The sequence below is a fragment of the Cydia pomonella genome, chromosome 7 (assembly GCF_033807575.1).
Source record: "Cydia pomonella isolate Wapato2018A chromosome 7, ilCydPomo1, whole genome shotgun sequence".
Lineage (NCBI taxonomy): Eukaryota > Metazoa > Arthropoda > Insecta > Lepidoptera > Tortricidae > Cydia > Cydia pomonella.
Genome location: NC_084709.1, coordinates 16,627,109 through 16,643,558, shown reverse-complemented (window position 1 = coordinate 16,643,558; position 16,450 = coordinate 16,627,109). Strand labels below are relative to the sequence as shown.

Sequence of the window (16,450 nt, the reverse complement as noted above, 5' to 3'; positions counted from 1 at the left end):
ACTAATGGATTAGTCAAAAGTTAAAATAATATTCTCAGGACAATTACTTTCAGTAATAGCGGTGGTCATTTAGGTCATTCTTACTGAAGCGTGATGTGGCGTGTTTTGAACGTATAAAATAGAAACACGGAACATACTTTGTACACACTGACATTTTGATAACAATTGAACAATATGGTGGCAATTGGGTCAGCACTTGGAATTTCAACGCCGAAAATTTACAGCAGCGCGTTCAAGGCTTAATGAACTAATTGATTTGCAAGCGCTTTAATTAATTAATTGGCTACATCGGAGTTTTTTGTGCTATACCCATATAATATAATATATTATGTTTTAGTTACCTACTGCATTGTAACCGAAATTATGATTGACGTAACTGGGTTAGTAACGCTAACTGTGATACAAGTGTCGTGTCACGGTAGGCCATGGTAATTGCATAGTATGTTTGCATACTGGTGTGCACGCAGGTTGGCGGACGACGTTGGTGCTCGGTGCTGGCTCGGCTTCAGTCCTCCGTCAACCACCGCGCTCGCCGCTCGCGCGCCGCGCCGCGCCCATGGACTACGATCGACCAAACGAACACGCGTATCTCCACATTTCTAATCTTTCTACTTCTCTTAAAATCGAAACCATATCGGAACGAGTTACCGAATCGCGAGATTAAATAAAATGATTGTAGTCAGTCAGTTTAGAGAACTTTTACCGACTTTCGAACACGCAGCTCACTAACGATTGACATATCCTATGCTCCTCACCGTTGATCCTGCTTGACATTGTTTTCTTTCTTCACCATGCAACTCAAAGGAACATTTTACCAAAACCTATTTATACACAAGAAGCGACTGAAACTTTCTACTTGCAACCTTTGAAAACTATACACAGAATTTATAAAACTATTTACACTGTTTTATAAATGGTTTTAGACATTTCTTTATCCCCTTTAACTGGTCCAAAGACCTTTAAGAAAAGTTAAGTGTGACCAAAGACATTAAAAATAAATAAAATAATAGTAATAGTGCGTGTGGAATTATCTAGAATTTAAATACCTAGTGTGTGGTTTTGTCTCAAGTGTTAAAAACAAATTAAGTGTGCCATTAGGAACTAGTTCTAAACTTTAATAATAGACTATAGTGTGTGTCTTTGTGTGGATTGTGTATTAGCGTGCTATATACTGAAAACGGTGAGTCGATTTATGTTATTTTTGAATCATTACGAATGTAACTTTACAAAGGTCAATGATCTTGGTTTGTACGCGTTAATATCTGTTGCATATATTTCAGAACAATAAAAGTGTGCAGGTACGGTCACGTCTGAAAATATCGATACGAAAAAAGTGCCAAAAATATTTATACTTTTACACGACTTTATTGCCCAAATATTGAGGTAGTGTTTACATATTTTTGGCACATTTTTCGTACCGATATTTCCAGACGTAACTGTACGTACATACATATAAAAAAGTTTAGGTTACCTACTTAACCCATATGTTTTCTGAGTATTTTTTCAACATGTGCAAGACGAAGAATGAAAGGAAATTCTTAAAGAACAAACATCTACAGCTCAATCAAATATTTGTTTATTATTAGATCATCACACATATATGTTTTTTAAGTAATGAATCATTATTTATTTCGTTTGTTACCAATTCTACATTTTGTATAACGAAACAAAATATTAAGTTTACTGCAATGTTATGTGTTTGCGCCTTACCAAGAATTTAATCTTCAACAAGACAAGAGGGTTCACAAGGTTGTTTTTTAATCACTTATACGTGTACAATATTAAAGAAATACTTACCTTTAAAGTGAATATTTATAGAGCAAGCTGGCTTTATAACATCTAGCTTAAAAAATATATCGTGGAAAATCTCCGAATACAAATAGCATATTACGTACCGTAGATGTATGTAAAGTACTTATACAGAACCTATAGTATATTCTAAAGGTTTTTGTTGATTATTTTTCTCGATCAAAAAACCAATAAAATAACAATTTTATGTGTCCTAAAGCTGCATTTGATGTTTTATCATCTAATCTAAACGTATATCTATTCGACTGTATTTATTTATTTATATGCATTTGAAGTTTGTACGGGCAGATACACTGTTAGTAAAGTCAAATAGCTAATCAAGTTGAGAATTTTAAAATTTAAATGCCACTCCTGTATAATATTTTTTTGTTTCATATCTAAAAGTATCGAAATAGGTTTCACATTGCTACGAAATGTGCTACAAACCTCTACGAGGTCTACGGCGTAGCGAAATTGCCTTCACGGATGCCTAATTGAGAAAGTGGGGAGCTATTGTTGTTTTCTGAATATCAATAAATATATTATTAGATTGACTGAACTGATATAAATATAAGTAAGTAAAAAGCACTCAACTTGGCTTGTTTATTTAATCAAGATGTAAGTATCTCGAAACTTAAGCATCTGAAAAGATCTAGCCGTCTTCAAAAACTTTCGTGTATTTACGTTAGGCGTTTTAAAAGCAAGATAAATACAACTTTTTCTTAGATCTTAACTCGTTAGCAGCTGTAAGAAAATGTGCTTTATACGGTTGCTGGCGAATGCCAGCCACACCCTCCGCTTTCATGTAATATTCTCGACATACATGTGAAACAAGTCAAATTATTTCAAAAACAAATTTTAATTTGTGTTATTGTAAATATGAACACTAGTATACATAGTTATTCGCAACCCTGGGCACTGGAGGTCTTGGTCACTGTTTTGTATATAACGTATGTTTAAAGTTTATATATATATGCGTATATGTGTATATCTACTTCACTTCTAGCTAATGATTATTTTTAAAGCATTTTTTTTACAAAGCGCTCATATGACTGCTACCTACATATCATATTAATAATTAATGTGCTACAACAATTATTTTCCGTAAGTAATTTTACTTGATAATATTGCAGGTAGTGCTGTGAATTGGGCAAATGAAGCTTTAATACGAGCCTTACACGACGTTATGCTGTGCAAGGGAGCGTAACGTCCTGAAATAAACAGCAATTCACTCGGGTCAAATAAAATTACAAGATAATGTACGACGTTTAAGAGCCCAGTTTATGACAGTTATATTGACATTAAATATTTATACAATAAAATTGAGCACGTACGAGTCAAGATGTAGCGTCGCTGAAGGCAAAATTAAAAAGGTTATGGCTATCAAACCAAGAAACGGAAAAAACTTAGGTAGATTGTGCGCTTATAAACTTTTATATATGGATGTATTTATAAGAATGTATTATTGTTTTTACAAATATGTCAATTTTTGTATATTTATGAATGGCGTTACACCTAATGCATCTTATTTACTTATGATTTTATGGTTAGCTACTTCTATTAAGTCTTGCCGTCATATGCACATGTTAGTTGGATTCACCTCGGATTTACTTCTCTCAGTTGCTTAAAGGATAGCTGGAAGAGATCGCGTAAGGAGATAAGTTCTTTTTTGTACACATTAAGTGTAATCTCCCTTGTTATGTACTTGTACTATGCATTAAAGTGTTTTACTACTACTACTGTTACTACTACTACTAAGTATATATCATTTTGTATGGAGACTTTAGCTCAAACTGACCTGTTTTTATACATCATCTTCCTGACATTGTCTCAACATTTTGCCACGGCTCTTGGGAGCCTGGGGTCCGCTTGGCAACTTAACCCAAGAATTAGCGTAGGCACTATTTTTTACGAAAGCGGCTGCCATCTGACCTTCCAAGCCAGAGGGCTAGGTTTTATTGGAATCAGTCCAGTTTCCTCACGATGTCTTCCTTGACAGAAAAGAGACTGGTAAATATCAAATGATATTTCGTACATAACGAAAAACTCGCCGCCGGGGCCGCGGTTTAAACCCGCATCCTCCGGATTGCAAGTTGCACGCCCTTACCGCTAGGCCGCAGGCGCTTCAAATTAACTTGTTTTTATATCTTTATTATTTTGTTTAAATAAAAAATAAACAAATTGCAGTTTTAATGTTATGGTGATCATTCCGTTCCAAATAGAGTGAATTTGCCTAGTTCCTGTGGTTACCTTCGGTATCCATCGTTTAACCAGCTCAGTGTCATCATAATTTATATTGTTTACCGGTCTTTTATAAGTATCCAAAATTCGGACTCAACGTTTAGACGTCAGGTGTGGTTCAAATTTAGCTTTCATGATTTTTCCGACAGTGTAAAAAAGTTGTTGTAATTCTTCAAATAATCATTATATTCATTATTAAAGATGATTAAATAGTTTTAGTAGTAGTTCAAGTAATAAACATTTCATTATCATTCGAGTTTGAACACTAACTTATGAGCTATGGTTTACTAACTTATGCATATTGACATTTATTTAGTAAACATAAATTATCTCTCTCTAGCTGAGATGTAAAAGTCGCAAAGAAACTCATTTCGTGTTTCTAAATGAAATATTTACATATATTTATGCTAGTTGCTTTTGCCTGCAGTCACTTGCTTTATGACCCAGAAAGTATTTACATACCTATTCGAATCATATCAGTTAGATGTGTTTCATGCTGTCATTTCGCTCAGACTTATCCGCACAATTTTGTGCGAGGGAGAGGCCTGTAGATGTATCCGACCACGTATTAATGCAAGCGAAACGCCTGCGCGAATGACACCTAACTGATTTGATTCCAATATCATTCTATCTTAGTATTTTTTTACTTCTTAAAGTACTTAAGTTAAAACAACCTGTACCAATTTCTCCGGAGGAATCACTGAATCCTGAGTCACAGGCTTTGTCCTAGTTCAGGAAACAGAGGCTCAATCCTAATGGAACTGTTACAAATCTAATATAAGTTTTATTTTGTAATTTAGTGGAAGGCTCACATACTGTATTAGGTTTCAAGTAAATAAAGATTATTTATTTATTATTATTATGCATATGTTGGCCCGCGATATATACACCGTGGGTTGATAAAATCCGACAGATAAATACGCATTTCTGAGGTCATAGGGAGCAAAAAATATAATATGAGTTTTGATTAAAGTCAGCAAATTTTTTTTTTTTTATGTTCAAAAATTTTTTTTTGCGCTTTAAGCTCACAAAACGTTATTTATTTTTACATCTTGAAAAAAAATATTGCAACGCATAAGTAAAGTATTTTTTTATTCACAGATTGCGGTTTCCTTTAAAACTTTAATGTCTGTCAGTAGGTATGTCTAAACCAGTCACATAGTGGCAACGTCGCAGCCAAAATAGCGTTTTTCATTAAGTTATTACAAAAACAAATTTTCACAAGAATTGATGATGATTGAAGATTTCCAAAAAAACAATGGCGTTTTTCACTAAGTTATTACAAAAACAAATTTTCACAAGAATTGATGATGATTGAAAATTTCCAAAATTTGACATTTTAGTGTCTTTGAAAACTGCTGGGTCTTACCAGCCCACGGTGTATAATAAACAACGAAACGAATATTGTGAGTAGGTTTGTCAGAGCCCAATCATACAAGTGCCCCAAATGGCTTATAATAAAGCATTTTGCAATCATTAAGTCCAATATTTCATTAAATGCACAATTATAATATTTCGAAGTACTTACCTACTTTAAAACAGCTGCAACATGGAACACTAATGAGATCTTTAAAGCTGTCCTGAAAATGATCGCAATTAAAAAACAAAAAAAAAAAATTAAAGTAAGAAAAGTTATAAATTCGTAAAATACGCGTGGTTTTTCGTGACCTACGCTAAATTGTTACTGAGTAACAAAACTCCCAAAAGTTTTTTTAATAATATTTTATATCATTTACTTAGGATTATTTAAAAAAGATTTCAGTGGATATGTAAAAAAAACGGGTATGGCTTAGTTAGAATTTGACTGCTTTTAGTCAACTTCATTTGACTTTGCAGTTAATTTCACGCTAAAAAGTAAACATTTATCTTCCATATCTAAATGTTTAGAATACCTTTAATTACATAGGCTCAGGAATATTTAATTATGTCTAGACTAATTAACACTGAGTGCCTAAACTTGTAACTAATCTTATTTAGTTAGCCACGATCTATTTACTTCAAACCTACAATAAACTCATTTGGAATATATACTTATATGTAGAGCAACATGTACGGGATTCATATTTATCCAATTACATTTCGGCAGTCTTCTTTCAACCAAAACTAAGAAATACCTGCGAGTTTTTACGACTTCGAAGAGTTCAAATCATTTGTTTTAGGATTAAGCATTCCAAAAATCAGCGTTATGCGACAAATGTACACAGTGTTTTTATTGAATTTCGCTAAAGTTCGGGGCATCGGTAAGTACGTTTAAGGAAACTAAATGGCACAGTTAATTTTAATACAATTTTTTTAACTATTTTTATTTTTATAAAACGTAATTAAATGTTGCATATAGCGTTGTTGTAACACGAGCATTACATTAAACTCAACCAAACAATTGAAAACTGTGACATATCAATGTCATTTCGAACATCGATAGTCCGAGATAGTACTTACGTTTAGTAGCAAATGTATGAAGTTGCTCTAAACACTAATCAATATGTAAACAGGCCCTAAGGCAAGTGTACGCGCTCGTAAGGGCCATATAAAAATGAATGATTGATTCTCTCAGAAATGGAGTAAATTAGAATACCGGTGCCTTTGAGAAAGTTACTTCATTTAAACTCAGGAATGCACCCTTGAAATTAACGGAAAAAAAAAACACGGTGTATACTTAGTTCTTGCTACGGTATAATAGAAAAGTGATGGCAGCGATACAGGACACATAAGTTCACAAAAGTGTAGGATTAGGGCTTTTAGTGTTAGGGCTTAGGTAGGGTAACAGCACCAGTGGCCAGCCAGGGACCAGTAGTCAGCCTTTTAAGTCGTTTATTGGTCATAAATATCTGGTATATTCGATTAAACAAATCGCGAGTAGTCAAATAGCAGCTCTGATTCCTTATTCGTTAATACGTAACGCGGCAGGTGCGGTGAGGTATCGGGGAGAAGAAATATACTCGTTCATAAAGGTGATGTTTGTTGACGAGAGCTAGAATGTCATGTCCGCCATATTTTTTACTGCACGTGGTGTTCTTTTAACGCGTGAGAAAAAATATGTTTTAATATAAAAAGTTACTGTTTTTTGTTAATGATGGGTTTATTGGTTAGTTTATCTATTAAATTGCGTTATATTTAAATATAAATATCAATATTTAACTTATAAATTGAGGAGGTTGACCACTGGATACCACTTTTTTACAAAAAATCCAGTGCCCAGCCTCCCGCGGCTGACCTTTGGGTTATTAGTTATTTCTATTATTTTTGATCCAATACGACCGTTAGGACCGTTACATTTACATTTTCAAATTTAGTTAGGCATGTCTCAGTCAATTTAAAGTAAAACCCAGTAGTCAGCCGCATTTGAAATAACGTTTTAATGCGGCTGACCACTGGGTTTCACGGATCCAGTACTCAGCCATTATCTTCTTTGGTACGTCGCTGCCAAATATTATGAACTTTAACTCATTTAAATAAGGTTCAAAAGTGTATACATACATTTGTTGAGAAATATTCCAATATCTAACGGGCCCCTGCACGGGTTTCACCAGCATTTAAACCGATTTTAAAAATAATGAATTCTATTAAATAAACAGATTCATTAATAAAAAATAAGAAGATAAATACAGTGTTTATTCGTTTGCAAGAATAATTTTAAGCACCTATGGCCTACAAATTTCGTGGCATGAGAATTGTACTTATAAGAGTATAGGTACCTACCTATACTCTAGCTTCCTACCTAGGAATGATAAATATTATAATATCGTTAACTTTAATACAAATAATAGTGTTTTTTATTTCATTGTTATTAATAGTTTATAAAGGCTGAGTACTGGGTACACAAAGGCTGCTTACTGGATTTTAGAGGCTGACTACTGGAGAAAAGTGCCATTTTTTGTTTAATTTTAATTATAGATATTATAAAGAGGATTGTTATTTTTTGACATACTTTGTTTTAAAACTATAATAAACAATTGATCTAATCATGTCATGCGTTTATTTATCCGACTAATCCTGTAGAAACGTCGAGAGTACAAACTTTAAAAATGTGTTATAAGGCTGACTACTGGTGCCTTTACCCTATACATACATTTAGAAGCTTATCTTAATATCTGATAACTTTTTACATAGCCTAATGGTCACATTTTTGCAATATTTTACATGAAAATGTTTTGGTGGGATCAGTTACAACTAATAGCTTTTGCTCGAGCCTAGCCCGCGTAGTATTCAAGCTAAAACATGGTAAAGATGCATCTCGCGAAAAAAAGATTAGTTATTAAAACGTGTGACAAAAATAAACCAGTGGAAATATATTTTACGGGTAAAACAGATTGGTGAAAAATTGCATTGGTTAAGATGTGTGTAGCAAAAATAACGAGTAGAAAAAAATGCGTTAGACGGAGTTATCTATTGGTAGAAATAACGTATAGAAAATAAAGAAAATGGAGAAAAACGCGAAAGGAACTAAAAATATCGGAGAAAGAAAATTTTGGGGAATTCATCTATACAGTCAAATTGGCCTGTAAGTTTTCGACAAATTTATGACTTCCTACATCTGTCTTTTACATGTTTTCTGTCACGGTTCGAAAAATAATGGCTAAATGATTCTACTTTTGTGTTCACAAAATAGCTGCGCCCGAAAAAAACATCAATATGAAGGTGTTGCCTTTTCTTATATTCACACCTAAAAAGACAAAAAAAATTACCTACGTCGAAAACGTTTCAACACTTCTTCGCTGTTTAATTTTAATCGTTCGTAGATTACTACACATCATACAATCTGCTAGCTATTGAATAGTGTTTGGTCCATCTTATACGCACCGCAAATTTGTCGCTACCGTGAGATTGTATTTACAAGTATATTTGCTCGAGTTGTTTCTTCGCTTGATAAAGAAAAGCTCTTAAGAATACGCAGCTCTTATGTTGTTAATCCTTTTTGGTTTTGTGTTAGAGTTTTGGCAGAGTGTCAAAGATTTTGCACAGTGTCCAGGGCTTGGGTCACTTGTTCTCATCAAACACGACGGGCAGAGTGTGTTTGAGTGGCATTTTCGCAGAGCGTGTCATTTGACACCGATCGGCTTTGAGGAGACGCAATCAACGCAAGTTGATTTGACGGTCAAGAGCCGACGTTTATGTGAATGTTATATATAAATTCTTGTAATAAGTCCCACATATAGTTGACACGACATGTAGTACGGTAGTTTTAAAACTTTTATGGCGTTTCAAATACTACATATATGTAAATTGTAAATAGAAATGCAGCAGCGTAGTTGATAAGTCTTTCTCCTTAATATTTACCTTCCCATATGTAATTACATAATATTTCTATAAATGACATTTTCAGAGTGTCGTAAAAAGCAGAATCCCCAACGGACGCTTAAAATAAATACGCCCCTACAAATACGTGACTACCTAGAAAACGATCGTATTAACAAAACATAAGTATATATCCTAAAATAAAATATTCACCACGGGTCTGGCATTACGTGAAGTCCAAGGCTCATAGTTTATTTACTGAATTATCTAGTTGTTGAGTGCTTGCTCAAAAAGGTGGACTGTATAGTACTCAGAGGAACGTGTTAAATTGTGTTCCTAGCGGCGAGAAACAGTGTTTTTTGTATCTTCTGTAATGTTAAATACCATAGATTATTTACAAGTTTAAGAAATAAACAATAGGTGTCTTTTAAAAGCAAAAGTGCAAGCAAAGTATTGTTATTTCACTTTTATAATGTTATTCTTGGCTGGGCTCAGCGATATTCTAAAGAAATAATGTTTTTTTTTCCTTCGCTAAGATCGGTCAATCATGAAAGCGAAGCGTAAGCAACACAAGAGTGCAATTTGTGATTGCAATGAAATAAAGTGCAGAAAGCAATTGTGGAAAGAAAAAAAGTCAGAGGCAAATGGAAAGATGTGTGAGTTTTGTACAGAAAAAATAACTTTCCAGCCGACTCTATAAAAAAAAAAAACAATTTACCCTTGCCAACACGCATTTTAAATGTAGGACTAGTGTATATATTTACTAATTGAACATTTAAAGCTGTTCACTTATGTTAAGTGGAGCTGATGTGTTTATGTTGACAGCAGCGTCATAGCGTGATGTTTAGTTATTTAAAATAATCCAGTAAAATGGCTTCAAAATGAGTAAGCTAGAATTTTTATGGAACAAAAGTAAATAATGGTTGTCTATGATATTTTTAATAAGTTAAAAAAATAGAACTAAAACTATAATTAATTTTAACAAGCAGAAACGTCTGCGAATGATGCTATCAAGCTTAGAATACATTTAAAAGTGGAAAAAATACTGTCTTGGGTGAGACTTGAACTCACGGCCTCTGGATCGATACTCCAGCGTTCTGCCATCTGAGCCACCAAGACCTCATCCATAGGCAGCAAATTTTCTACCATATGGGTCTAGGGGACCCTAGCGACATCTACCGTAAGAACGTTACACTTCTTAGACGGCTACCGGAGTTCAAAGTCATATTGGAAATTCACCAGTAATGATGTGCTACCCATACTAAATTAATTTTAACAAGCAAAAACGTCTGCGAACGATGCTATTAAAAGTATAATGTCTTATTTTACCTTGCATTCATTGCTTAATCAACTGTAGTATTGAAAAAGAATAGAATAGAAAAACGTTTAATCCAAAACCATCTACAAACAGCACCACATAAGAATAAAAAAAGAAAGAAGCCCTAATACACTAAACAGTTATAACTACTTGTAACTTATACTACAATAACATGCGATAGTTACAGTGATGATGCTGCAATAGAGGCTACAAATGGACACCACTAAGCATATGCTCTAGCATATGCTACAGCGCTGGTCTTCCGTGGACCCCAGGGCAAGAATATAGCTCAGAACAGTAAAGGCAGTCCTACCTACTATTATTATGGTATTGGACCTTTGCCTTTCTAATTTTGTGATGGAGTTAGGTGTCCTTAAATAAATTGTGTACCTTTGTGAATTCAAAGTACTTAATAACTTGGAACCAGACAACGTAGAATATTCCTTTTAGCACGACGTGTCAGACTGTCAGCAATACTAACTATAATTTAGCTTTTCGAACAGATAATATTGTAACTTTATGTCTGCTACCATAATATTAGTAAGTAGATAATTAATACATATTAGACAATATGTCCTTCGTTTTATTTCTGTTTTCATATTACTGATGTATGAACCAAGTATTTCGAAGCTACGACGATCGATAGGTGAACTTATTGCTAAATATTATTTGTGCTCGACACTTAAGGAGCAGGAGGTACAGCTAGCATAGTTTTTGAATAATCGTAGAGCTTTTATCAGATCATAATACGGTTGCCAAAAAATATGAATAACAATTTTTAGGCCTTTCACTAGTAAATTAAAAATTCGAAAAAATCTAACATAGGGGCATAGCTGTGGTTGATATACAAATTGTGTCAAAATATTTTCTATAATATTAATACCCAGAGAGGAAAATGAGGACTAAGTTTGTATGAAAAGGCGATTTCGCGCGGGTCCTCCACTATCGTCTTAACACCTGTTATTTCAATATTATGTTATAAGGAGACAAAGTGACGTTTAGTCATGGGATGTATCTAAATTTCTGCACGCCCGAACTTTATATAGATTATAAACAAGTGGAAGGCTACATAAAAATATTGTTTTTTTTTGTTTAAAGTTGTAGTTACACTACACTTGCTTGTAATTTTAATGTTATGTCTACTCAAAGCTCGTGATTTTGAAGAGTAATAATATAAAAATTCCTAAATATTAAAAAAGTGTAGTTAAGTATACATTTATACAACTTTAAATTAATCGCCATTTAATAATAATATGATCACATAAAAATATTTGCAAAAACATATATTTGGATATTTTATTACAGGTGCAATCATTATTAACATACCACCGGGCATCTATTTCTTATCTTATCACTCAATAATGTATTATCAGCTACTGTTCAAAGAAAAAGTCCTTTTATCTGTAAATAGTAGGAATACTCTCTCTGCTACCTGACGAAATAGTGTCGCACTAAAATTCTATTCTCTAAAAGTCGAGAAAGACGTTTCAAACGGGTATAATCTACTAACATTCTCCCTTCTTTAGATGTTCCGTACTTTTTCTCCCAAGTGAATCGCAGGTGCACTACTCCGATATGTAAATGACAGCTCTACGAACCTTACCGAGCTGTCTCTCATGTCTCTGGATATAGTGGATATATGTGTCCGCTGGGAGGATCCTTGAGTACCCTTTAATATTGTGAAAGCAGTAAGAAAATTAGTCAGACAAGCAGAACAGAGCGGTTGTACAGTCAACATCAAAAGTAGCGGATTAAACTATAGGTCGTTTTTTTGCATTAAAGGAAGGTATGCGCTTTTGTTGCGTATTTGTTGTATTGTAAGTAATTAAATAATATAATTGTAATGTAAGGTTTAAAGCAATAAAGATTAATTATTATTTATTTATATTTTTTATTGAAAAACACTTTTGGAAAATAAGTCACGGCAAATATGTGACAATTATAAATAATATACCATCATTTGCTTTCTTTTGTTTTCATAAGTAATAATTAAGTACTGATTTTTAAAAAGCGTTTTGTCAAAGCGTATAAATAAAAAGATATGTCAATATTGTTTACCTCTTTGCTAAAAAGAACGAACTATCCATAACACAAAGAGATATGTTTCTGTATATAGAATAGCCTAGAACATATACTTTTCAATTCGAACTGTAGAGATTTATCTCTATTTGGGAAAGTATATCAGGGTGGCAGATAGGTACTTGGAGAGTTGTTTCATCTGCTAATATTGATGCTGACTCTTCAGTCATTAGCTGAAGTCGCTACACTGGTAGAGTGTTCAAAATGACCTAAGCTCACGTTTATTGCTTATAGAATAATAACTTGTGCAGATTATTTTACACTTTACCCGCTTAGTACCGTCTACTATGTATATAGCATTGTTTGAGAAAAAGCTCTACGGTGGAGGTTTAAGGCTTGTGCTTACCGGCGTGCTCGTGCGCGTTGTAATACACAAATCCTTATGAGAGACGCCACATCGCTTGCGTGACGTTTCCGTGTATGATTCGAACATTTGCACGTCTACGCACACGCAGCGGGTGTGGCCGGGCCTTTAGTTACCATTGAGCGATATTCATTTGAACATCAAAATAGAACAAAAACTTGTTTATAATGAAACAAATGTACCATAAATAAAACAAAACAAGCAATCAGTACAACATAAATTCGCAGTGACAATTAAATTCAAAAATATCTGCTATGAGATTAGTACAATAAATAAATCGTTTACAAAAGCCGTCGTAAGCGGTGGACTTCAGATGTCAGAAACACTTATTGAATACAGTTTGTATTAATTTTAAAACGAGTTGTATATATTCCGGCAGCACGGTGTCAGTCCGGAAGGCCGCAAACCGTTTATAAAAATTCAAAGGTCGGACTTTGAGGAAGTCGCTAACAGCTGAGCGATGAGCGGATTAGACAGCAGGCCAACTATAAATAACGAGGTGATTTGCTGAGAGACTGGCCGTTATTTACTTGGTTGTGATATATATTTCAAATATGAATCACATAAATCAGTTAATAGAAGTAATATTTTAATGACAATTTTTAGTAAGTAATGCCTTGTGTCATCTGAATTTTATCGATGTACCTATTTTTTTTATCCTACACATTAAAGTCTTAATAACCTATATTCATTTTGCAAACTCGTCTACGTAATAAAATAGGCTTTAAAAATATTAACCAAAAACTTACAAGGCCAATCTTGCAAGGTCGCGTTCTTTTAAATAAGCCTGAAAATAAAATATTCTTTCGTAAATATATAATTATCCTCCATGAAAAAATATTTTACATCCAACCCTGGTCCACGAACTTTACAGACGGGATCGTCAAACAACTATAATATTAAAATCCCAGTTATCAATTATTGTATTCTATAATGTTATCGCACTCTAGGCTAATAAAGTATTTACCCCGTTTCGTTTCAGTTAATTGGTAAAGAATTTTTTTTTTCGCCACCACCTTGAGGAAGTATTTTCATTGGCGAAGAAACGAGAGTAACTTCCTCTTAGTTTCTATTCTCAGATATATTTTTTATGTTTTTAGAACGAACATAATTGCTATTATTTACCTGTATAAATAAATACATCGTGTTTTTTTTTCGTTAATTTCAAGGGTGCATTCCTGAGCTTAAAATAAGTAACTTTCTCAAAGACACCGGTATTCTGATTTCTAATTAACTCCATTTTGGAGATAATCAATAATTTAGTTTTCTTTTATAAGGCCTTTACGAGCGTGTACAATTAGGGCCTGTTACATATTGATTACATATTGATTAGTGTTTAGTACGAGTTTTTTTGCAACTAAAGTTAAGTTCTATATCGGGTTTTTTTGGTTGAATTAAATGTAATGCCCGTATTACAACAACGCTATATGCAACCTTTAATTACTTTTAAAAAATCATATTATTTTAAGAAAAATTAACTATGACATTTAGTTTCCTTAAACGTACTTACCCATAGCCCTAACGGAACTCAATAAAAACACGGTGTATATAAATAAATGTTATCTTAAAAACTCGTAACCAAATAACGCGCGATTCCGAGCGAGCGAAGCGAGTGCTTCGGCAGCGGCCAGGAGCGCCAGAACTGACTTTATAATATATTTTATTATGTTAACTTTGAAAAAGAAACCTATTTTTGTGTTATGCGTATCGTCTAATCAAAACTACATAGTTTTCATCAGTAAAATAAATATGAATCATGAGTCAAAACCAGTTTTCAATAAGGCATTTTACGAAAATTAGTTTTGACTAAAAAATGCCGGACTAAAACTAGTGAAAACACGTTTTAGGTTTAATAACGCGTTTTCACTAAAACGGCTTTTTACGGTAACATATATAAAGTACATACTTAATGTAGAAATTGTAAGTAACTATTGTACCATTTTATGCTCAAGAGTGTACTTTACTTCCTAAAATATATGTCATAATTATGAAACAACAATAACATTTCATCTATAAATTATATTTGTATCCCTGCTGTGTCTGTGTTTCCTGTAGCAGTATGAATCCCGGCCGCAGGTGGGTCGCCGAATATATTTAGCGCTGAGTCGCGTTCATTGTCACTACGCGCCAAGGCCCGAGACAAATTGTTGGCCAAGCAATAACTACTGTTATGTAACAAGTGCATAATGTAAACAAATGGTTTAACTGAAATTAAAAAAAATAACAAAAAATAATCTCCATATAGCAATATATTTTTAAATATTCATTACTTGTAGATGACACTTAGCATAACGAAAATTAAAAAAAAAAAAACTAAATTTAAATATTTTCAAAATTGCTTTCTTAGGGTTAGATATTAGGTATAATATGGATAAAGTAAATTTTACAAAAAAAAATTGAACGAGATTTATCTGGAGAAGTCCAAACTTGGTATGTTTTGAAAATTATTTTTATTATAATAAAAAAAAGACTGGAATGTATTGATTTGATATAATTTAGAATAGGCTCAAAAAGCCCATTAATTTAATACCATATAAAAAAATATGACTCATAACTTCTCTCCATTTTTTTTTCGGTTCTACTGGTCAAATTGATTCAATTGAACTAATATCAATCGTACCTATTTTCATGCTTTTAACATAATTTGCAGCGTTTTTTGGCGTACCGCTAACACTCAAGTACAGTACAGTATATAATATATAGTGCAGTTTGAATTCTGTGCAAATATTTTTGACTTGTTTAAGCGGATGTGACGAATTAAAGAGTAAAAATACCTGACAGCACTGGCACGTGCGCTGGCGACGATTTATCTCCGCTGCTGAGAATGATCTTTTAAACGCTTTATGCGATACTATCAGGATTAGCGTCCGTCCTGAGAACTGTCTTTTATACTTATTTTTAGCCAAAGTTCACGACGACGTTATTTTATAAGAGTTAATAAAACGCTGCTAATTATAACTTTCAAGTTTTATTTACAATCAGCATTAAATAGTTATACAACGTGTCTTTACCCCTCTGGACTTAGATGAATAGGACGTGTTGATTGGGATATCTCAAACCTATGTACAAAGTCTCATTCCAAACGCCAAAGTTTTAATGGAGAAATTAATGATTTACGGTTTAAGACATCGGAACAGCCTGTATGTACATACACGGTAATTAAAGAATATGTCATGTCACTAGTGTCACTTTAATCTTGTCGTCATTGTAAACGACTAATACCCTCCTATTTATTGATAATTTATTTGAATCAATTTAACTTTAATATTTTTTAATTGTTTATATTATTAAATAATTTATCATATAAGAATATTCCTGAGAAGGAACTCTACTCGGGTTCTCGGTCAATGTCCAGAGAGTACAGACACTAGAGACACGTTGTATAGTGGCGGCAAAAGTGCTCACAGAACACTTCCTTATTTCTA

General features: G+C 33.3%; 1 protein-coding gene across 6 annotated transcripts in view; it reads left to right on the top strand.

Moving 5' to 3' along the window:
* Window positions 1–445: 445 nt before the first annotated feature.
* Window positions 446–16,450, top strand: part of LOC133519992 (uncharacterized) — a 270,730-nt gene continuing 254,725 nt past the window's right edge. For 2 of the 6 annotated variants that reach the window (XM_061854221.1, XM_061854220.1), the window contains exon 1: window positions 497–1,180. The gene's annotated coding sequence lies outside the window, so the exon portion shown is untranslated. Of the gene's footprint in view, window positions 1,181–16,450 lie in introns of all 6 variants that reach the window. The other 4 variants (XM_061854217.1, XM_061854218.1, XM_061854219.1 and 1 more) reach the window with 4 other exon arrangements.